Consider the following 25,090-nt stretch of genomic DNA (forward strand, 5'->3'; position numbering starts at 1 on the left):
TGGCAGGGTCCCAGGCGCTGATTGAGGTAGAGGGGTTGCTAGGGGGGCATGTTTGCGATCCGGATGGGTCCCGGCGTTCTGCGGGCACATGAATGCCTTGCAGCTCGTTCGGATCCTCACGTGGGGTCTCCGCCATTTTGGGGGTCCTGGGTCATGGGCAGGGGCTTCCTGAGGCAGGTTGGGCTGAGTAATGTGGTTTGTTCCCTCCCTGTGCACTCCTGGGGTCGGGTCTTGAAGTAGGCCCGGTCGGGCCTCCACGTGGATTTTTCTTTCTTCCATCTCCAGGTAGGTAGGGTTGCTGGGTGGGCCTCTCTGGGTCGGGTCGCTGGGCGGGTCTCTCGGGGTCGAGTTGGGGCATCGGGGGTTGGGTCGGGAGCTCTGGGGACTGGGCCGGGCTATCCGGGGGCTGGCATCGGTTGTTAGGCCGGGTTGGGAGCTCCGAGGTCCGGGTCAGCTCCAAATTGAGGTTGAGGCTTCACTTCCGGTTTGGGCCCGATCCACTTCCAGGTCGTGTAGGTCAGGTCGGGCTGGGTCTAAAGGACTCCACGGGCCTCGGAGGATGTTCAAGCCTGCAAGAAAAGAGAGAGGTTAGTAATAATGTTCGTCTTAGAATTAAATTTTTTAAAATTAGAACGAGTACAAGTTAAGTAAAAAGTGGATCTGTTGAGGAGAGCTCGCAGAGAGTCGCCTCGCTCTGACGCCATATTCTGGACACTCAATGTATATAAGTAACAACTGTTTATAAATATGAGAAAAGCCAATAAAAAGATTTTCAAAAAAAAAAGGAAAGAAAAATTGTTGTCCTTACCATACGAGGTCTGTATGTGACCCCACCCAAGTGAGCATGGTTGACCCTTAACTACCTGATGACGTGGCCTAGTAGGACATTCAGTTTTATGACACCAATGAAAAAATTAGGGTGATTTAGAGATGTGGATCAGAAATTGGCTAGCTGAAAGAAGACAGAGGGTGGTGGTTGATGGGAAATGTTCAGAATGGAGTTCAGTTACAAGTGGAGTACCACAAGGATCTGTTCTGGGGCCGTTGCTGTTTGTCATTTTTATCAATGACCTAGAGGAAGGCGCAGAAGGGTGGGTGAGTAAATTTGCAGACGATACTAAAGTCGGTGGTGTTGTCGATAGTGTGGAAGGATGTAGCAGGTTACAGAGGGATATAGATAAGCTGCAGAGCTGGGCTGAGAGGTGGCAAATGGAGTTTAATGTAGAGAAGTGTGAGGTAATTCACTTTGGAAGGAATAACAGGAATGCGGAATATTTGGCTAATGGTAAAGTTCTTGGAAGTGTGGATGAGCAGAGGGATCTAGGTGTCCATGTACATAGATCCCTGAAAGTTGCCACCCAGGTTGATAGGGTTGTGAAGAAGGCCTATGGAGTGTCGGCCTTTATTGGTAGAGGGATTGAGTTCCGGAGTCAGGAGGTCATGTTGCAGCTGTACAGAACTCTGGTACGGCCGCATTTGGAGTATTGCGTACAGTTCTGGTCACCGCATTATAGGAAGGACGTGGAGGCTTTGGAGCGGGTGCAGAGGAAATTTACCAGGATGTTGCCTGGTATGGAGGGAAAATCTTATGAGGAAAGGCTGATGGACTTGAGGTTGTTTTCATTGGAGAGAAGAAGGTTAAGAGGAGACTTAATAGAGGCATACAAAATGATCAGGGGGTTGGATAGGGTGGACAGTGAGAGCCTTCTCCCGCGGATGGAAATGGCTGGCACGAGGGGACATAGCTTTAAACTGAGGGGTAATAGATATAGGACAGAGGTCAGGGGTAGGTTCTTTACGCAAAGAGTAGTGAGGCCGTGGAATGCCCTACCTGCTACAGTAGTGAACTCGCCAACATTGAGGGCATTTAAAAGTTTATTGGATAAACATATGGATGATAATGGCATAGTGTAGGTTAGATGGCTTTTGTTTCGGTGCAACATCGTGGGCCGAAGGGCCTGTACTGCGCTGTATCGTTCTATGTTCTATGTTCTATGAAAAGAAATATGCATCAATTCATGTTGGACCATCTCCCATTTCTCAGGGCCACAGCAGATGAACAATAAATTATGGCTTTGCAAGCAATAACCGTATCTCAAGAATCGATTGTTAAGAAACATATTTGTCTCCTGTTGACAGCTGAACTTATCCCATTTCCATCCACTTAACCAATCCTAACCCCATCCGCATAGTCAAAGATCTGATACATGGGTATTCAAGTAAAACTCATCAGATACATAAAGAAGTAGTCACGTCAATTTAATCTTGCAATGTTGAAAACACTTACCAGGCATTGTTATATCGGATATTTCTCTAATTTAGATTGGAGGAGATCAAAATCTCTGTTATCTGTGTTTACATTTGTAAAGCAGGATGTTTTTGCATTGGCTTCACTCATAGGCAGTGAAAATGATCTTGGGCAGCAGCACAAAATAGGTGATAGAGAATTATTAGCTCCTTTTACTCTCCTCCTAATTTTATTTTCCATTGAGATAATGGCTTGTCTGTGATCAGTTGAATCAGCACAGATATGGGATTAAAATAAATATCTTTATGCTCTGTACATCTCTGGACCACACTTTGTGGCACATCTATCTACTGAACCCTTAGAAAATCCCTGTCCCCTCCCATTATTGGGGCTGGTTTAGCAATTGAGGCTGGTTTAGCACACTGGGCTAATAGCTGACTTGTAAAGGTGATGGGGGAAGATCAGACGAGGTTTGTGAAGAGGAGGCAGCTATTTTTGAACATTAGGAGGGTATTGAATGTGGTTATGGCACCGGCAGAGGGGAGGGAGACTAAGGTGATTGTGGCATTGGACGCCGAGAAGGCATTTGACCGAGTAGAGTAGGGATATTTGATGGCAGTTCTGGAGCGGTTTGGGATTGGACCACGATTTGTAGATTGGGTAAGTGGTATGCCATCAATGAACACACGACGAGTGGTAACTGAGGCTTTAATACACTAAACAGAAAGCCTCCTGGCCTCTGATCCCGAACTGGCTTAGAGGCGGAGACCAGCCACCTTTATACATGAGCCCGAGGGGAGGAGCCACAGGCGGAGCCAGCAGGAACAAGCCCAGGCATGTACAATACAACAGTACAGTACAATACAGTGGTTAACCACATTCACCCCGTTTTAAAAAAATAGTCCGGCGGGGGTGAAGTGGACGGGTTGAGTTATAGATCGAGTCTGTCGAGGGCTCTGACTTTCCGCTGCGACCGCCTCAGTCCCAGCTGTGGTGTGGACACTGGTGTCGGATGAGGTGTCGAGGCCTACATGTCCGTGAGCGTGTCGTCTTCTGCGTCTTTTAGTAGATGAGTAGCAATGCGGGTAGACGGTGTAGGGTCGGGGTAGTGGTGATGGTCACTGGGGAACCTGCGGGTGCCAAATCCCGAAGGGAGGCTGTGTCCTCCCGCCCGTCCTGGTGTGCCACGTAGGCATATTGGGGGTTAGCATGGAGGAGAAGGACCTTTTCGACCAGTGGATCCGACTTCTGGCTCCTCGCATGCTTCCGGAGGAGGATGTGCCCTGGGACCATCAGCCAGGACGGGAGCGAGACCCCTGAGGTGGACCTCCTGGGGAAAACAAACATCCTCTCATGAGGGGTCACATTGGTGGCGGTACACAGGAGCGGCCGGATGGAGTGGAGCTCATCGGGAAGGACCTCTTGCCAGCGGAGACAGGGAGACTTCTAGTCCGTAGGGCCAGCAGGACAGCCTTCCAGACCGTCACGTTCTCCCGCTCCACCTGTCTGTTGCCCCGGGGTAGTAGCTGGTCGTCCTGCTGGAGGCGAAGCCCTTGCTGAGCAGGAACTGACGCAACTCGTCGCTCATGAAGGAGGAACCCCGATCGCAATGGATGTAGGTGGGGAACCCGAACAGGGTGAAAAGACTGTGCAGGGCCTTGATGACGGTGGCGGTGGTCATGTCAGAGCATGGGATGGCAAAAGGGAATCTTGAGTATTCGTCAACAATGTTGAGGAAGTACACGTTACAGTCAGTGGAGGGGAGGGGCCCTTTGAAGTCGATGCTGAAACACTCAAAGGGGCGAGAGGCCTTTACCAGGTGCGCCCTGTCTGGCCGATAGAAGTGCGGTTTGCACTCCGCGCAGACCTGGCAGTCCTTGGTCACGGTCCTGATCTCCTCGATGGAGTAAGGCAGGTTGCGAGCCTTGATAAAGTGAAAAAAACGGGTGACAGAGATCGCTGTGGAAAGCTTGAAGCCGGTCTACTTGTGCGCTGGCACATGTACCGTGGGATAGGGCATCTGGGGGCTCATTGAGCTTCCCAGGTCGATACAAGATATCGTAATTAAAGGTGGAGAGCTCAAATCTCCACCTCAGAATCTTGTTGTTCTTGATCTTGCCCCGCTGTGTATTGTTAAACATGACCGCTGGTCAGTGAGGAGAGTGAATCTCCTGCCGGCCAGGTGATGCCTCCAATGTCGCACAGCTTCTACAATGGCTTGGGCTTCCTTTTCGAAGGAGGAGTGTCGAATCTCGGGGGCATGGAGGATACGGGAGAAGAAAGCCACGGGCCTGCCCGCCTGGTTGAGGGTAGTGGCCAGAGCAAAGTCCGACATATCGCTGTCCACCTGGAATGGAATGGACTCGTCCACAGCGTGCATCGCAGCTTTGGCAATATCTGCCTTGATGTGGTTGAAGGCCAGACGGGCCACAGCCGTCAGGGGAAAAATGGTGGATTTAATAAGTGGACGGGCCTTGTCGGCATAATTGGGGACCCACTGGGCATAGTAGGAGAAGAACCCCAGGCATCTCTTCAGGGCCTTGGGGCAGTGGGGGAGGGGGAGTTCCAGGAGGGGGTGCATGCGGGTGGGGTCGGGCCCTAGGACTCCGTTTTCCACAACGTAGCCAAGGATGGCTAGAGGGGTTGTGCGGAAAACGCATTTTTCCTTATTGTAGGTGAGGTTCAGGAGTTTAGCGATGTGGAGGAAGTGCTGGAGGTTTTCGGCATGGTCCTTCTGGTCATGGCTGCAGATGGTGACATTATTTTAGTACGGGAACGTGGCCCGCAGCCCGTACTGGTCCGGTCGGCTCAACATCGAGGGCCGAAGGGCCTGTACTGCGCTGTAATGTTCTATGCTCTAATGCAGAACAAGGCAGCAGCGTGGGTTCAATTCCCGTACCGGCCACCCCGAACAGGCGCCGGAATGTGGCGACTAGGGGCTTTTCACAGTAACTTCATTGAAGCCTACTTGTGACAATAAGCAATTATTATTATTATCTCCAGAACAGGGCGGCCCCTTGAATTTGCCCTCACCCACTCTGAATCGCAGCAGGCCATCAGCCGAGGGTTCCCTTCACTTGTGCTTGGAATCACTGGGGGATCTTTCATGGGCGACACATGTTTAATCATTGCACCTAGCAGTGGACAACTGAGTGGTGGAGGTGTCCATTGGGTAAAAGGGGGCACGAGCACCATACTTGCAGATACTGGGTACCCTGGGGAGACTCAAGCCCTTTGTCACTTGTTCCCAAGGCACTAGCTGGCAGCCCTGACACCTAAAATTGAGTCATAGCCTTGGATTTGATATTGTGGGGAGCTAATGGTGCTAGGGGCTAACTCCTGAGGGCCAATCAGTGTGACAAGCATGAATAACTGGGCACAATTTCCTCCTTCAGAAACAGTACTAATACACACCCTGCTTACATAATCTCAGGATATCATGGAGTTCATTGCTGCCATCCTTCATAATTTAGTTCAGGCATTTTCAACGTCGGGGGCACGACCCGTGGGTGGGTCATGGGTAGGAGTCGGGGGGGATCGCGGAGCAGAGCTTTGTGCATGATTACCGATGAGCGGGCACGCATGCGCAGGGCGGCCGCATTTTTTTAATATGGTCATAGCCTTTTTGAAGGCCACTTGCAGCAGGCATTGTTAAAACCCGGCTGCAAAAAGTTCAGGGAGAATGATGTGATTGGTTGCTTTCTGAACTTTGATGCTGATGAAGTGGAAGTCTCTTACACTAAGAATGGTCAGGATCTGGGTGTCGCATTTAGGACTGGGCAATACAGTCTCGCTGACAGAGCCTTATTTCCGCATGTTCTGTGTCATAATTGTGCTGTGGAGCTTAACTTTGGACAGATGGAAACTCCATACTTTCCGACACCGGAACAGGTTCCATTGAAGGAGCGTGTACGAGGCCCAAAGGGACCCCAACCATTTCCTCCATTTTGTCAGCAGCAAACAAGGTAAGAGAAAATGGTGTGTCGCGAAGATCAGCCAGCATGGGTCGCAAAGGTCAGCCCGCGTGGACCACAAAGGTTGGCCCACGTGGAAGGCCGGCCGGCGTGGGTCGCGAAGGTCGGCTGGATTGGGTCCCAAAGGTTGGTCGGTTGGTAAAAATGGGTCCCTGGAAAAAAAGTTGGCAAAACACTGCTTTAGTTTACTGGATACTAGCTTTCAGGTGAGGAAGGAGCAGTGCTCCGAAAACTAGTCATTCGAAACAAGCCTGTTGGACTTTAACCTGGTGTTGTAAGACTTCTTACAGTAAAGCCAATGATACCCGACAGCTGCCCTCCTAATTTTCAAACCCCACTGTCCCCTCGTCCCCCAAAGCTGCCCAGTGGCTTCTCTCCCCATGGACTCCCTGGGTCTCAGTGGAGACATTCAATCTCATCTCCTACCATCCTTTTGGAGGTCATGGTACCAGGTTCCTGTTTTTGAAGAGGGCGGAAAAAGCGACATTAAGTCCACCAAGTACATTAGCTGTTTAGGCCACACTTGGAGTATAGTGTTCAATTCTGGTCACCACAGTTCCAGAAGGATGTGGAGGCTTTAGAGAGGGTGCAGAAGAGATTTACCAGGATGTTGCCTGGTATGGAGGGCATTAGCTATGAGGAGAGTTTTAATAAACTTGGTTTGTTCTCACTGGAACGACAGAGGTTGAGGGGCGACCTGATAAAGGTCTACAAAATTATGAGGGGCATAGACAGGGTGGATAGTCAGAGTCTTTTCCTCGGGTAGAGGGATCAATTACTAGGGGGCATAGGTTTAAGGTGCGAGGGGCATGGTTTAGAGGAGATGTACGAGGCAAGCTTTTACATAGAGGGTAGTGGGTGCCTGGAACACGCTGCCGGAGGAGGTGGTGGAAGCAGGGACGATAGTAACGTTTAAGGGGCACCTTGACAAATACATGAATAGGATGGGAATAGAGGGATACGGAACCCGGAAGTGTAGAAGATTTTAGTTTAGATGGGCAGTATGGTCGGTGCAGACTTGGAGGGCCGAAGGGCCTGTACCTGTGCTATACTTTTCTTTGTTCATTGTTTGTTCTATTACAATGTATTCAAATCCATGCAAATTATATTTGTGCCTTTCCTAGGTGTGAACCTGATCACGTCACTGGCACAAATTCCGGTTTTGGCTTCTCGCGAGATTCAGTGGCCATTACGGCATTTGAGTCTGCTGCCCTCAGTTTCTCCAGATATCTGCCAAAGTTATAGCAAAGACTGAGGAAAGCACTCCACCATTATGGAAATTCTCCCCATTATTTTTAGGATTCTATGCTGAAATGTTTGGGGAAACACATGGCCAGTCAAAGGAGATGTTAATCTTTTTGAGGACAGTATTGGGATTTTTTTGAGAGATAAATAAAGTCTTTATTTTTACTTGCCTTTTAAGAGAATGCTTCATAGGCTTCTAAGTGATTTGAGGCTGTTATGCTCTATTTTTTCTTCCTTAAATTAATTTGAAAGTTAGGTTCATCAATATTTTTTTGAAACATGTTAGATTTCTATCCATCCTAGTTACTTAGAGGGCATGATCTCGCAGAAACATTTCTAAGTGTCATTTGTGGCGGGTTTTGCTGGGAGTTTCACCTCAGCTCTTTCAGCGAGTTTCCCACCGCCATCTAACCACACTTAGTCAATTTTTTGTCAAGAACGACAAGATTCTGAGGTGGAGGATCGAGCTCTCCATCTACAGCTACAATATCTTGTATCGACCTGGGAAGCTCAATGAGCCCCCAGATGCCCTATCCCGCAGTACATGTGCCAGTGCACAAGTAGACCGACTCCGGGCCCTCCATAATGACCTCTGTCACCCAGGGGTCACCCATTTTTGTCACTTTATCAATGCTCGCAACCTGCCTTACTCCATCGAGGAGGTCAGGACCGTGACCAGGGACTGCCAGGTATACGCGGAGTGCAAACCGCACTTCTATCGGCCAGACAGAGCGCAGCTGGTAAAGGCCACTCGCCCCTTTGAGCGCCTCAGCATCAATTTCAAAGGGCCCTTCCCCTCCACTGACCATAACATGTACTTCCTCAACATTGTTGACAAATACTCAAGATTTCCCTTTGCCATCCCATGCCCTGACATGACCTCTGCCACCGTCATCAAGACCTGCACAGTCTTTTCACCTTGTTCGGGTTCCCCACCAACATACATAGCGATCGGGGTTCCTCCTTCATGAGCGACGAGTTGCGTCAGTTCCTGCTCAGCAAGGGCATCGCCTATAGCAGGACGACCAGCTACAACCCCCGGGGCAACGGACAGGTGGAGAGGGAGAACGCGACGGTCTGGAATGAAGTCCTCCTGGCTTTATGGTCTAGAAGTCTCCCAGTCTCCCGCTGGCAGGAGGTCCTCTCCGATGCGCTCCACTCCATCCGGTCGCTCCTGTATACTGCCACCAACGAGACCCCTCGCGAGCATATGTTTGCCTTCCCCAGGAAGTCCACCACCGGGGTCTCGCTCCCGTCCTGGCTGACAGTCGCAGGGCCCGCCCTCCTCCGGAAGCATGCGAGGAGCCATAAATCAGACGCCCTCGTCGAGAAGGCCCATGCCAATCCACAGTATGCCTACGTGGCACATCATGATGGGCGACAGGACACATTCTCCCTCTGGGATTTGCCGCCTGCAGGTTCCCCAGCGACCATCACCACCACCCCTGATCCTACACCGTCTCCCTCCACCATTACCCAGCTACTTCAAGGTCTGGCACCTGCAGGCCCACCGGCGGCCATCACCACCACCCCTACCCACCCCCCCCCCCCCCCCCCCCCCCCCCCACCGACTCAACTACTGAGTGAAGTAGAGGACAACACGCTCCCGAACACGCAGGTCTTGCCTCCGGTGCCCACACCACAGCCGGGACTGAGGCGATCACGGCGGAAGATCAAGGCCCCCGACAGACTTGATCTTTAAGTCCACTTCACCCCCGCTGGACTCTTTTTTTTTAACAGGGGGTGAATGTGGTAAACCACTGTATTGTATTGTATTGTTGTGCTGTTACATGCCTGGGCTTGTCCCGCTGGGTCCGAACCACTGTAGTGTATAATGTGTGTATTGTGGTAAACTGCCACTGTATTATATGTAATGTGGTAAACTACTGCCTGCTGGCTCAGCCTCCCTCGGGCTCAGTATAAAGGTGGCTAGTCTCCGCCGCTGCCTCAGTTCGGGATCCAAAGCAAGGAGGCTTTCCGTTTAGTTTATTAAAGCCTTAGTTACGTTCACCACCCGTCCTGTGTTCATTGATGGCATATCAGGGAGATTCTTCCCGGTCAAGCCCACACTTAGAATTATTTTCATCACCGGGGAGCTGAACTTGCTGGCCAGACCAGCTCCTCAGAGATTGGACCACCATTTCGAAAGAGTGCCCCAATCTCTAAGTGAGCTTGTGGATCCCGTACAACACCACCCATGAGCAACATCATCCCCCACACACATTGCTGTTACCCCACACTCCCTCAAGTGATGCACCCCACTAGAGGATCACTGAGGGCCCCACTTTTCAGGCCTTCTCAAGCCCCTTTTCGGGCCTCTCCTCTTCCAGGACCCCCACCCTTCGCCTGCCCCAACCGTCCGGAGGCCCCCTCATAATCACCCTACAGCTCCCCACCCTTCAGACATCTCCTCCACCCTCCTTTCATGGGCATGGTCCCCTCCGGCCCTGACCCTTGGCAGTGCCACGCTGGCATCTGGGCACCCTGCACATGGCACTTTGGCAGTGCTCCTGCCAGCGTTTCAGTGCTGCCCAGGCACCTTGGCAGTGGCAAGGGGCCCGTGTTCAAAAGGGAAGGTTAGAAGGCCACCCTGCCCTCTCCCTAATCACCCGGGGACTCCAATGGCCTGGGAGAGCCCCAGGGTGCTGTTCTGCCTGGTCCATATTTGTGTGGACCAGTACTGAATGGCACCTGGCTGGGGGCTGCCTGGGGAAGCCGGTAGTTGCCGGGAGCCAGGTAGATTCCGGGTCAGCACGCGTAAGCAGGCTACCCAGGCATGCAAGGCCTGGTCCCACCCATTGTGGGCGGGATCCTAATCGCAATGCCTCGCCAGATCTGGGTAGATCTCACAAGGCATACTGGCTGTCAGGAAGCCTCTCTCAGCATCTACTGGCTGAATCTCACTCCCGTTTGGGCGCAATGTGGTCAATAGATTACGCCCTTAATATTTGCAATGACTGAAAGTCCCTGCACTCCCACCTATCAAACTCTGGTCTTTGTATCACGCCAAATTGAGAGATCATTGATTAAGGGGCAATATTTCAGGTGCGTAGTGGTAATTTAATGAGAACATGCTGACAGTGGGGACTTGTTCCTATCATCAATGCATGTCAGAAATTCAGGCACACGTGCACAATCATTTTCTTTTCATTATAAAATCATAGGCAGCTTGGACACAAAATTCCTCAATGTGTTGACCAGCAGTTAACCTCTGTGCCAGCAATGGGCAGCAAGGTGGCACAGTGATTAGCACTGTTGCCTCACAGCACCAGGGACCCAGGTTCAATCCGGCCTTGGGTGATTGTGTGGAGTTTACATGTTCTCCCAGTGTCTGTGTGGGTTTCCCCTGGGTTTTTCAGTTTCCTCCCACAGTCCAAGGCTGTGCAGGTTTGGTGGATCGGCCATTCTAAATTGCCCATTAGTGTCCAAAAGGTGAGGTAGGGTTACGAGGATAGGGTGAGGGCGTGGGCCGAGGTAGGATGCTCTTTTGGAATGACGGTGCAGACCTGATGGGCTGAATGACCTCCTTCTGCACCGTAGGAATCGATTCTATGGATTCTAATGCTCACATGTTAAACTAACCCTGTCAGTTAAATTATTGCTTTGATTAGTATTCACATAGCTATAATGTAAACATAGTTGGAGGTCTATAATTGAATGTCCTGCTCCCTTTCATTATCAATATGACCTTCTGAGTGAAGTACTGGACACCTGTCAGCATCATTTATTCATACGCCAGCAAAAGTCATTGACATTAGGACAGGAAGTATAAAGGAAGGGAATTAAGTACAATGTAATGAGAAAAGAATCAGATTTAACAACATCCTGTGCATTATCCCATATATATCATATTTACTGTCTTTGAATCTTTGGAGCATAGAGTGGTTCCTGTATACTTTATCCTCAATAGATTGATAACCATAAAAAGTTAAGATGCAAAAACCTTGGCAGGACGGTAGCACAGTGGTTAGCACAGTTGCTTCACAGTTCCAGGGTCCCCGGTTCGATTCCCAGCTTGGGTCACTGTCTGTGTGGAGTCTGCACGTTCTCCCCGTGTGTGCGTGGTGCTCCGGTTTCCTCCCACAGTCCAAAGATGTGCAGGTTAGGTGGATTGGACTTGCAAAATTACGCTTAGTGTCCAAAAAGGTTGGGTGGGGTTATTCGGTTATGGGGATAGGGTGGATGCATGGGCTTGGGTAGGATGCCCTTTCCAAGGGCCGGTGCAGACTCATTGGACTGAATGAATCCTTCTGCACTGTAAATTCTATGAAACTATGAAAAAGGCAATAATTCTGATTGAAAAGTTTTATGCTTGAATTGTTGGGCGCGATTCTCCAGAACCATGACTAAGTGCCCGCTGGTAGGAAAACCAGAGTGATTCCCGCTGGCGCTAGGAGCGAGTCCAACATGCCATGCTATGGCACTTAGAGTTTTTTAAAAATCTAAATTGGCTTTTCCATGTGATTCTATGGCACACCAGGATCTGCACTGGAACTGAGAGGGGCAGGACCTAATCTCTCTAATAGGCCCCACACCTCTGAGATTCCCGGAGTACCCTTTTTAAAGGGCTTTCCAACCTCAAAAGGCGGCTGCAGCACCCCCTTGATTGTTCTCAGGACACCCCCTCTCCCCCCATGACCCTAATTTCTGGCAAGGATCCCCCCAGAACCTGCCTTCAGACCCCTAGGTTCTCCTTTCAGCCCCCCTCCTTAAAACTCCACCTTCAGTACTCTTCTTATCCTCCCACAGCTGTAATTTCTAAGAAGCACTTGAAAACAAAGAAGCAGACTCAGAAAAAGAACTGTGGTTAAGAAAACACCTGCTACCCTGAATTAATGGATCCCTGCAGAGCTAGATAAATAAACAATCTAAATCTCCCCTTTGAATCTGCCTCAACCTGTCAATCTGGAAGCTATTAACAGGTTATGGGTCATGATAGTAAATGTAAACAATGCAGATCAAAGCTTTTAACATTCTAGGCATGCATACAGACTTTTATACTTTAAAGGGCAATGAAATTGAATGTGTGAAAACCACTTCACATGTTTTCACCGCTTTAAAGGGATTACTTCTACCTTCATCTCACAGACCTTTAAGCTTGGCATACTAACAGATGTTTTAAAGGGTTTGGGCATACAGATGAGAACACTTTCACTTTATTACAAGGGATGTGTATTTCTGAGAAACTGAGTGACTATTTAAATGGTATAGGGGCACAGATGAGAACACTTTCACTTTATTATGAGAAAACATGCTGACTAACAATTTGAAGGCTTAAAGACTGCAGATGGGAGAGCAGCCAAACGAGCCCCACCCCAGGAAGTGTTCCCAACCTGAGCCCCTCCAGCCCAGTACAAGCCCCTCTGATCCCCACCTCCCATGCAGGACACCCCTCAGCACCCTGGAGGCAATTGTTCGGAGGGCACTTACACCTTGCCGCAGCTCGGACTGCAAGCCATCAGGTCCACGTTTCTCAATACTTGACCAAAATCACTCGCGCATGACTCCCGGCTGTTGGGGGGGGGGGGGGGGGGGGTGGAGCATTACGGGTGGGAGATGAATCGGGATTCCGGCCCATTAATCACATTTAAATGAATGCTTATTAGTGCGTTGCATGATCCCACTGGCTCGGGGCAGAAATCCCGTTATGGCCAGCAGGGTTGGCCCGAAGACTTTCAATGGATGTGAAGCCCGGCATGAATTCCAATTCTGACCGATACGCTATTCTGCGGCCGATCACAAATCCTGCTTCTCTTGATTAATAAGGAGATATGGGACTTCCGGGTGCGGCGATGCGGAGCTAAGCCGCATGAGTCGGCAGCTCCTGCTACCACGGACTTTCGGGCTCGCTAGAGGAGCCCCAACGGAACTTTTTTCGACAAAGATCCGTGGGGAAGGGAAGAGAAGGTCCCCCTCCAATGCCTATGAAATAGACCCGAAGTGCAACAGCCAGAAAAGTGGCACTGGAGCAACGGGAGAAGCAGGGTAAAAAAAACAAAATGCGGCGGCCAGGGACAAAGGGGAGCTGCAGGAGTTCATCAAGCGCTGCTTCGAAGAGCAGTGCGAGGAGATGCGCAAGGAGATGCTGGCGCCTATGCTTTCGGCAATTGAAGGACTCGGGATAACCCAGAAGGCCCACGAGGTTAGGATCCAGGAGGTAGAGAAAAGAGTCAGCCAGAACGAGGACGAGCTCTTGTGCCTGGCGGTGAGAGTGGAGCAGCACGAGGCGCTACACAAGAGGTGGGCGGGAAGACTCGAAGACCTGGAGAACAGGTCGAGGAGAAAGAATCTGCGGATCCTGGGTCTCCCTGAAGGAGTGGAGGGGGCCGACGCCGCGGCATATGCGGGCACAATGATCGGGGCGCTGATGGGCGCGGAGGCCCCCCCGGGGTTGCTGGAGCTGGAAGGTGCGCACCGGGTGCTGGCGAGGAAGCCCAAGGCAAACGAGCCGCCAAGGGCGATGGTGGTGAGATTTCACCGGTTCACAGATAGAGAGAGGGTCCTGAAATGGGCCAAGAAGGAGCGGAGCAGCAAGTGGGACAACGCTGAGATTAGAATATGCCCGGACTGGAGCACGGAGGTCGCTAAGCGGAGAGCGGGTTTCAACCGGGCCAAAGCGGTGCTGCATCGGAAAGGAGTGAAATTTGGAATGTTGCAGCCAGCGCGACTGTGGGTCACATATAACGGCTAACACCACTACTTCGAAACGCCCGAAGAGGTGTGGACCTTTATACTAACTGAAAAGTTGGACTCTAATTGAGGGTTGGTGAGGGTGCGGGGTATTTGAGGGTTGAAGTATGATGGCGGTTGTATATAGGGGGGCAAGCACGCGCAGGGAATGTTATATGGGCTGGGGACGAGAGACAAGGCCGCAACAGAAGCTGCGTCAGGGGGGGCGGGGCAGGTTCTGGAAAGCGCGGGATTTTTCTCCCGCGCACGGGAAGAACGGTGGGAGGGGGAACGTAGGAACGTCTACTGATGGGGAGATTCCCACACAGGGGGGGTCAAAGGGATGGCGGGGGAAGCCGGGGTCAGCAGGCGTCAGCTGACTTACGGGTGTGATATGGGGGGAGCAAAAAAGCTAGACAGGGATATAGCGGGGGGGGGGGGAACAGGGTTGCCTCTGCACTGGCCGAAAGGGAATGGGACACAGAAGAGGTGGCCGGGACGGAGGGGGGCCTGGAGGGTGAGGGAGACGCGGACACGGGACTGGCTCAGAAAAGGAGATGGCTAGTCGGTGGGGGGGCGGGGGGGGGGGGGGGGGGCGGGGGGGGGTGGGGGGGGGGGGGGAGACGCGAAAAATAGAGGGTTGGCAATTCTGGTGGGAAAACATGTGTCATTTGAGGCCAAGACTATCGTAGCGGACAATGGAGGGAGATACGGTGATTGTGAGTGGTAGGTTAGCGGACAATGGAGGGAGATACGTGATGGTGAGTGGTAGGTTGCAAGGGACGTGGGTGGTGTTAGTAAATGTATACACCCCAAACTGGGATGATGCTGGATTCATGAAGCGCATGTTGGGGCGCATCCCGGACCTGGAGGTAGGAGGACTGATAATGGGAGGGGACTTTAATACAGTGCTGGATCCAGCACTAGACCGCTCCAGATCAAGGACAGGAAAGAGGCCGGCGGCGGCCAGGGTGCTCAGGGGGTTTATGGACCAGATGGGGGGAGTGGACCCATGGAGGTTTGCAAGACCGCAGGCCAGGGAATTTTCTTTCTTCTCCCACGTGCACAAGGCATACTCCCGGATAGACTTCTTTGTGCTGGGCAGGGCGCTCATCCCGAGGGTGGAGGGGACGGAGTATTCGGCCATAGCCGTTTCGGACCATGCCCCGCACTGGGTGGAAGTGGGGCTGGGAGAGGAGAGGGATCAACGCCCGCTGTGGCGGTTGGATGTGGGACTGCTGGCAGATGAGGTGGTGTGTGGGAAGGTAAGGGGGTGTATTGAAAGGTACCTGGAGGCCAACGAAAACGGGGAGGTACGAGTGGGGGTGGTATGGGAGGCGTTGAAGGCGGTGATCAGGGGAGAGCTAATCTCCATCAGGGCTCATAAGGAGAAGACAGAGGGCAGGGAAAGGGAGAGGTTAGTGGGGGAGATTTTGCGAGTGGACAGGAGATACGCAGAGGCCCCGGAGGAAAGATTACTTGGGGAAAGGCGACGGCTCCAGATGGAGTTTGACCTGTTGACCACGGGGAAGGCGGAGGAACAGTGGAGGAAGGCGCAGGGGGCGACCTACGAGTACGGGGAAAAGGCCAGTCGGATGCTGGCACACCAGCTCCATAAGAGGGTGGCGGCGAGGGAAATAGGGGGAGTCAAAGATGGTGGGGGAGCCATGGCCCAGAGTGCAACGATAATAAACAAGGTATTCAAGGTCTTCTACGAAGAGCTGTACAGATCCCAGCCCCCAGGGGGGGAAGAGGGGATGAGAAGATTCCTGGACCAACTGCAGTTCCCGAGGGTGGAGAAGCAAGAGGTGGCTGGTTTGGGGGCACCAATTGGGTTGGAGGAGCTGAGTAAGGGTTTGGGGAGCATGCAGGCGGGGAAGGCCCCGGGCCAGACAGGTTCCCGGTGGAGTTCTATAGAAAGTATGCGGACCTGTTGGCCCCGCTACTAGTGAGGACCTTTAACGAGGCAAGAGAGGAGGGAACCCTGCCCCCGACAATGTCGGAGGCGACAATTTCCTTGATTCTGAAGCGAGACAAGGAACAACTGCAATGTGGATCGTACAGGCCGATTTCGCTCCTTAATGTGGACGCTAAGCTATTGGCAAAAGTGTTGGCCACGAGGATTGAGGACTGTGTCCCGGGGGTGAAACATGAGGACCAGACGGGATTTGTAAAGGGCAGGCAATTAAATACGAATGTGCGGCGGCTCTTAAACGTGATAATGATGCCATCGGAGGAGGGAGAGGCGGAGATAGTGGCAGCCATGGATGCGGAAAAGGCCTTTGACCGAGTAGAGTGGGAGTACCTCTGGGAGGTGTTGCGTAGGTTTGGATTCGGGGAGGGTTTATTAGCTGGGTTAAGCTCCTTTACAGCGCCCCGGTGGCAAGTGTGGTGACGAACCGGTGGAGGTCGGAGTACTTTTGGCTGTACCGAGGCACGAGGCAGGGGTGCCCTCTGTCCCCCCTGTTGTTTGCATTGGCGATCGAACCCTTGGCCATATCACTGAGGGAGTCTAATAAATGGAGGGGGGTGGTCCACGGGGGCGAAGAGCATCGGGTGTCGCTATACGCGGACGACCTGCTGCTGTCTGTGGCGGTCCCAATGGAGGGGATGGTGGAGGTCATGCAGACTTTGAGGGAGTTTGGGGAGTTCTCGGGCTATAAGCTCAATGTAGGGAAGAGCGAGTTTTTTGTACTACAGGCAGGGGACCAAGAAAGAGGGATAGGGGACCTACCGCTGAGGAGGGCGGAGGGGAGTTTTCGGTATCTAGGGATCCAGATAGCCAGGAGCTGGGGGGCCCTACACAAATTGAATCTGACGAGGTTGGTGGACCAAATGGACGTGGACTTCAAAAGATGGGACATGTTGCCGCTTTCGTTGGCGGGTAGAGTGCAGTTGGTAAAAATGGTGGTCCTTCTGAGGTTTTTGTTTGTGTTCCAGTGCCTCCCCATCATGATTACCAAGGGCTTTTTCAAGAGAGTAGGTAGGAGTATTATGGGGTTTGTGTGGGCGAACAAAACCCCAAGGGCAAGGAGAGGGTTCCTGGAGCGCAGTAGGGACCGAGGAGGGCTGGTGCTGCCAAACCTAGGGAGCTACTACTGGGCAGCAAACGTGGCGATGATCCGTAAGTGGGTTATGGAGGGAGAGGGGGCGGCATTGAAGAGGATGGAGATGGCGTCCTGCAAAGGAACGAGCTTGGCGGCGCTGGTGACGGCACCGCTGCCGCTCTCGCCATCAAAGTACACCACGAGCCCGGTGGTGGCGGCAACGTTAAGGATCTGGGGTCAGTGGAGATGGCATAGGGGTGCAGTGGGAGCCTCGGTGTGGTCCCCGATCAGGGGTAACCACCGGTTTGTCCCGGGGAAGATGGACGAGGGGTTCCAGGGCTGGCACCGGGCGGGGATTAGAAGAATGGAATACCTGTTCATCGACGGGACATTTGCGAGCCTAGGGGCACTGGAGGAGAAGTTTGAGCTACCCCCGGGAAATGCATTCAGATATATGCAGGTGAGGGCTTTTGTGAGGCGACAGGTCAGGGAATTCCCGCTGCTCCCGACACAGGAAATTCAAGACAGGGTGATCTCGGGTGTATGGGTCGGGGAGGGCAAGGTTTCGGCAATACACCAAGAGATGAAAGAAGAGGGGGAAGCGCTAGCAGAAGAGCTGAAGGGTAAATGGGAGGAGGAGCTGGGGGAGGAGATCGAGGAAGGTTTGTGGGCTGATGCCCTGGGTAGGTTTAATTCCTCCTCCTCATGTGCCAGGCTCAGCCTGATACAATTTAAGGTGGTTCACAGAGCGCACCTGACGGGGGCAAGGTTGAGTAGGTTCTTTGGGGTAGAGGATAGATGCGGAAGATGTTCAGGGAGCCCGGCGAACCATGTCCACATGTTCTGGACATGTCCGGCACTGGAGGGGTTCTGGAGAGGAGTGGTGGGAGCAATATCTCAGGTGGTGAAAGTTAGGGTTAAGCCAAGCTGGGGGCTAGCAATATTTGGAGTAGTGGACGAGCCGGGAGTGCAGGAGGCGAAAGAGGCCGGCATTCTGGCCTTTGCGTCCCTGGTAGCCCGGCGAAGGATCTTGCTAATGTGGAAGGAGGCGAAGCCCCCTAGCATGGAGGCCTGGACAAATGACATGGCTGGGTTCATAAAGTTGGAGAGGATTAAGTTTGCCTTAAGGGGGTCTGCGCAGGGGTTCTACAGGTGGTGGCAACCGTTTCTAGACTACCTCGCGGAGCGTTAGAGGAAGGTCGGTCAGCAGCAGCAGCAACCCTGGGGGGGGCGGGGGGGGGGAACGAGGGATTGCTTGAGGGAACGGAGGAGCGGGGGATAACATGGAGGGTGGGGGAAACTGGCATGAATGGGCGAGAGCCAGTGTATAAAGCTATGTAAATATATAATTATACCATGTATATACCTTGCTCAGGGCGATTTTGTGTTATTTTGTTACGGGCGGGGGGGGGGGGGGGGGGGGGGGGGGGGGATTATTGTTTGTAAGGGAAAAAATTGTTTTGTTGAAAAACTTTAATAAATATATATTTTTTAAATAAATAAAAATACGGAGATATGGGGTTTGGGGGAAAAGGCAGGAGAATGGGAATGAGAAGAATATCAGCCATGATTGAACGGTGGAGCAGACTTGATGGGCCGAGTGGCCTAATTCTGCTCCTATGTCTTATGGACCCAGAGGATACTGGTCGTAATAATAATGATATCTTATTCAAGAAACACATTTCCACCCAAGGCTGAATTGCAGTGTTAATTACATTATGCAATTCGGTTAAAACATACAAACATGTAACAATTATATTGTAACAAAAAGAGACAAATTCAGCAGGTATCAGGGAAGTGGTGGACAAACAACTACCATTCCTATCTTACAGGCTGAAGTACTCATGAATGTCGTCATTTAAGTACATCGTTGAAGATCTGAATCATGTAAGGAATAGAGTTACATTAGTAACTTTCTGTCCTGCATCTTACAGGTTTGAATTCAGTCAAACTTCTGAGTTGTCTTGATTGCTCCGGGTGTAGTGAGTGTGCTGCATAAGGGATTTTCCAAACCAATAGCAATTCTTCTCATTTGTAGGATTTCGAGCTTTGTGACAATATATATGGCAAGTATTGAGGTTTAAGTGGATAATGTTTTGGGGGAAAAAAAGTACACAGAGAAGAATAATGTAATTTACGCATTTATATGTGAACTTTGATTAGTTAAATTTATACCCTGGTGAAATTTGGTACAAAAATGAATGAGAAATTCAATATGCAATGTACACATGGTATGGGGTATTACATAAAAGTAGGATTAGATTAGATGTCTCAGAGAGAAACATATTGATGTGGGATTGACGGGTTGAGTGACCTGTAACATTCAATAATTGTATCTCATGTTGCAAATTTTAAGGGTAAAAAGTCTCTTACAGATTGCTTCATTTTAATCTAAATCTAATGGCTTTTATTATAAATATAGGCTACTCCTACACTTAAAAGCACTTCTAACGTGTGTGATCTGTTTGTATTTTTCTCAGTCATTTCAATGACATCAAATTCTTAATAAGGGCAATTGTTCAATAGTTTTCAAGTTGTTTTCCAGCTGCAGAACACACCAGCGATCTAAGGTAGCTTGGCACTCTTGCCCTACAACCTGCCTTCATAATCATTCTTTGTTGCAAAGAATCAATAATAGTTTATTCGCAACAGATGAAATTAAGCAGTTTTACCATGATTCTTCATGTTTAAAGCTGACGATTCTATTGCATTGTAAGGGTCCTTCCTGTTTTTTCCCTGTTCCCCCCCACCCCCCTTATTTCCCCTTTCTTTTATTTTTTGCCATTACATTTTTGATCCATGGATGATTAATGGACATGTCTTTTTACGGCAAATAACCTACATCTTCAATGCAAACAGAAGAATCCAGAAGTTTAAGGAGAGATCACTTGCTGGTTAAAACTGGGACTGCAGACATTTCGCCAACAGTGAGAGAGATTGGCTGGGACTCGGTTTGATTGATCGGTTGTGGGGCTTCGGTGGGGAGGGGTGGGAGGGTGGAATGAATTGCCCCAAAAGGCTGTGTTCTGCCCAACAGGTAGTGATTGGACCTTATCCCACTGAAATGCTTTTCAGAGACCTAAGGAGGTTTCAGTTTTGATTCTAGCAGCACGGAGCTAACCCTCTCGACAAACGTCCAGCTAACTATCGCCAGAAGGGTGCTATGAGGGCTGTCTCACTCTCCAGAAAGCCTGTGAGTATTGTCTTCCTGAAACGGCAGAGGCCTGAAGATAAACCATGAACTAAAAGCAAAGTTTGATGAAAAATAAAGTGCCTCTCCAGGAAAATTGTGAGTACTGGATTTGTAAACCACAGAGAAGTCCATTATTTGGCTGAAAACCAGAGACTTTAATCTGCATGCTTAATGTGAAGAAATTATGCAAAAAACGTCATCTGAAGTGAAGACTCTTTTTCTTTTCGCTTATGATTTTTACCCCTTTCCATCCCTCTGTTTGTTTGTCTTGTGTGTGTGTAGAGGGTGGAGGGCAAGTTACAGTGGGAGTTAGGTATTAGTTAATCATTAACAACTGTATTTGCTGCATATTTCATTATAGTTCTTGTTAAAAATAAATGATAATTGTATTTAAACTTACAAACCTGGTGACTAATTATTAGCCAGCCGAGAGCAAAAGGCTGCGGGCATTCTTATAAGAATTCTTGGTTAATTCTCTTGTATTCTGACTCCAGGGGCCACGCACTAGCCCAGGGTATTGTAACAGTAAATTATGCTAAGCTCTGGCAGAAAAACAGAGCCATAGTGATGGCAGACACAAGACAGAAATTTAGTCATGCAATGTCACATGCTTAGGTCCTGATGTCGGGACTCAATTAGGTTCCTGAGACTCTGGGAGCAATGTTACCAGTGGTGGTTAGTTAGGATACCACTGTCAGAACCACCTCCCAATTGAGGACAGTAGCCTGCTTCTGTCAGCTGAGGCCCAATCAGAGGGTCAACAGCTCTGCAGTGTCAGAAGCACCATCAATAAAGATTGCCACTGTTGAGGTTGCCAGGAGTAGAAGGAAGTGTCTCCATGTTGAGGTGCTCTTGAAAGGCGATGAAGTGATTTATGGATGTGGCAGGACCAGGCAGGCAGAGGTGAACCCTCCAGCGGCAGTGCAAAAGGGACAGTCATTGCCGATGGGAAGCCCCTCCTTGGGCCATGAAGCCTCAGGGTAGGGCAGCACGATGGCACAGTGAGTAGCACTGCTGCCTCACGGCGCCGAGGTACCAGGTTCAATCCTGGCTCTGGCTTACTGTCCGTGTGGGGTGTGCACATTCTCCCCGTGTTTGCGTGGGTTTCGCCCCACAACCCAAAGATGTGCAGGGTAGGTGGATTGACCATGTTAAATTGCCCCATAATTGGAAAAAATGAATTGGGTACTCTAAATTTATTTTTTTTAAATGAAGCCTCAGGGTAGGAAGACTCTACCGGCGGGGAAGCCACTGGCAGATTGCCTTGATACAGATGGTGGACTCAACATGTGGTGGGAGTGGAGGGGCCATTCTGATGCTCATATAATTCAGGTTGGCGGCCAAACTGCTGCCATTCTCGCCTTTTGTAATTTCCCTGGCAATGGGAACCCATCAGGTTTCCATCCCAACACCATCTTAGAACATAGAACATTACAGCGCAGTACAGGCCCTTCGGCCCTCGATGTTGCGCCGACCTGTGAAACCACTCTAAAGCCCATCTACACTATTCCCTTATCGTCCATATGTCTATTCAATGACCATTTGAATGCCCATAGTGTTGGCGAGTCCACTACTGTTGCAGGCAGGGCATTCCACGCCCTTACTACTCTCCGAGTAAAGAACCTACCTCTGACATCTGTCCTATATCTATCTCCCCTCAATTTAAAGGTATGTCCCCTCGTGCTAGACATCACCATCCAAGGAAAAAGGCTCTTACTGTCCACCCTATCCAATCCTCTGATCATCTTGTATGCCTCAATTAAGTCACCTCTTAACCTTGTTATCTCTAACGAAAACAGCCTCAAGTCCCTCAGTTTTTCCTCATAAGATCTTCCCTCCATACCAGGCAACATTCTGGTAAATCTCCTCTGCACCCTTTCCAATGCTTCCACATCCTTCCTATAATGCGGCGACCAGAATTGCACGCAATACTCCAAATGTGGCCGCACCAGAGTTTTGTACAGCTGCAACATGACCTCATGGCTGCGAAACTCAATCCCTCTACCAATAAAAGCTAACACACCGTACGCCTTCTTAACAACCCTCTCTACCTGGGTGGCAACTTTCAGGGATCTATGTACATGGACACCGAGATCTATCTGCTCATCCACACTGCCAAGAATCTTACCATTAGCCCAGTACTCTGTCTTCCTGTTATTCCTTCCAAAATGAATCACCTCACACTTTTCTGCATTAAACTCCATTTGCCACCTCTTAGCCCAGCCCTGCAGCTTATCTATGTCCCTCTGTAACTTGTAACATCCTTCCGCACTGTCTACAACTCCACCGACTTTAGTGTCATCTGCAAATTTACTCACCCATCCTTCTACGCCCTCCTCCAGGTCATTTATATAAATGACAAACAGCAGTGGCCCCAAAACAGATCCTTGTGGTACACCACTAGTAACTGGACTCCAGTCTGAACATTTCCCATCAACCACCACCCTTTGTCTTCTTCCAGCTAGCCAATTTCTGATCCAAACTGCTAAATCACCCTGAATCCCATGCCTCCATATTTTCTGCAGTAGCCTACCATGGGGAACCTTATCAAACGCTTTACTGAAATCCATATACACCACATCAACTGCTTTACCCTCATCCACCCGTTTGGTCACCTACTCAAAGAACTCAATAAGGCTTGTGAGGCACGACCTACATTTCACAAAACCGAGCTGACTATCTCTAATCAAATTATTCATTTCCAGATGATTATACATCCTATCTCTTATCAACCTTTCCAAGATTTTGCCCACAACAAAAGTAAGGCACACTGGTCTACAGTTACCGGGGTTATCTCTACTCCCGTTCTACCACCCTTCCCGCGTACCAGACCATCTTCAAAGTATAAAATGCTGGCCTTCAGGCCTAGACTATGCAAGTAGGATCTTAAAGAGGTTTTATAATTTGAATTGATTTTTAAAGTTCTTTTTGCAATTAGATATATATTTTGTTCCATACATTCACTTTTGCTTGCACACAGAACCCACATTGACTCTGCTATATATATGTCTGGATTTGTCTTAGATGTCCAGTCTTTGCCACCTTCACCACAAAGATGTTGTCACACCTTAGTGAGCTGCACAATGACGTTGTAGATATCATGCAAAACAGAAATGGTTATTCACGTGTCAGTCAAGGTATTTTTGTGAGGGCCATGAAGAATCCAGCACGAGTTGAAGGATAGAAAGAAATAACATTTATTTACAATAACATATATATACACAACAGCAGCAGTAACTCCCTTGCTGCTCACTCTCCTCTAGCCGGTTCCAAACTGGCCAGCTTTTTTTATGCAGGGAATCTGCTAATGATTTCTCCGCCCCCCTCATTGGGGAAACTCATACTCCCAAAGGATTGTGGGATTGCCATTAGTCCCCAGCCAATGGTAAGCAGGCAGGTTATAACATCCCTCCCCCCCCAAAGTCCAAGGAATCCACCGAAGACCCTGGCGAAGGAGGGCGTCGGACTCGTTTTGCCGCAGGCCGGACACCATTTGCACGAGGCGCTGGATCGGGCGGAGTGTAACGAGATGGAGAACGGCGCTTCCATGATGAACAGCGTAACAGTTGTATATCCCTGGCCTGTGGGGCGGAGAATTCCCCCTCTGAGGCATCCTGTATCTCCATCTCGGAGTCAGAGTCCGCTGCCTCCGTCAACTTGGCGGTTCTGCAACGACCTGTGCAGGCTTTGAGTGCGGCACCAGAGGAAGATTGTGAGGAATACTTTCCACTGTGTCTGGTCTCTGTGGCTGTAGAAATGAGCTCCGGGGGCGGGGAATCTTTGGAAGGGATGGTCTTCTAGACCGAACGGGGTCTACATGCTTGCGCTGGAGACGACCCTGGGCTTGCACCTGATAAGAGGCCCTTTTGGTGAAAGAATACGCCAGGGACCCACTGGGCACCAGACACAAAATTCCGAACGAACACTGGGTCACCGGGCGCAAACTGCCGAATCGGCCGATGCCGAGAAAAACCATATCCCTGCCGTCCTTGTGTACGGCGTACTTTTGTGCCAATGTCCGGGAACACCATGCTAATGCGGGTGTGAAGTCTCCGGCCCATTAGGAGTTCCACGGGAGCTACCCCAGTCACCGCATGTGGGGTGGTCCTATATGAAAACAGAAAACGAGCCAGTCTCGTGTCCATCGCCCCGGAAGACTGCTTCTTCAGGCCTCGTTTGAATGCCTGTACTGCGCGCTCCGCAAACCCATTTGAAGCCGGGTGGTATGGAGCAGTACGGATATGGCGTATGCCGTTCAGCTTCATGAACCTCGCAAACTCCTCACTTGTGAACGGAGTGCCGTTGTCCGTGACCAGCACCTCAGGGAGGCCATGCGTACTGAAAGACAAACGCATCTTTTGGATTGTTGCGCAGGACATTGTGCCTACCATCTTATGAACCACTAGCCATTTAGACTGGGCAGCGATTAATAGAAGGAACATGGATCCTTGAAAAGTGCTGGCGAAATCCGCATACAAGTGCACCCAAGGCCGCCCTGGCCATTCCCAGTGATGTAGGGGCGCGGCCGGCGGAAGCTTCTGATGCTCCTGGCAAATGGAGCAGTTTTGGGCCACCTTCTCAATGTCAGTGTAGAGGCCTGGCCACCAGATATAACTCCGGGCCAACATTTTCATTTTGGTCACACTCGGATGCCCATTGTGCAAGTCTCTTAGTATCAGCACCTGTCCTTTTTCCGGGACAATCACACGCGTCC

Source organism: Scyliorhinus torazame, chromosome 19 (genome assembly GCF_047496885.1).
Source record: "Scyliorhinus torazame isolate Kashiwa2021f chromosome 19, sScyTor2.1, whole genome shotgun sequence".
NCBI classification, from domain to species: Eukaryota; Metazoa; Chordata; class Chondrichthyes; order Carcharhiniformes; family Scyliorhinidae; genus Scyliorhinus; species Scyliorhinus torazame.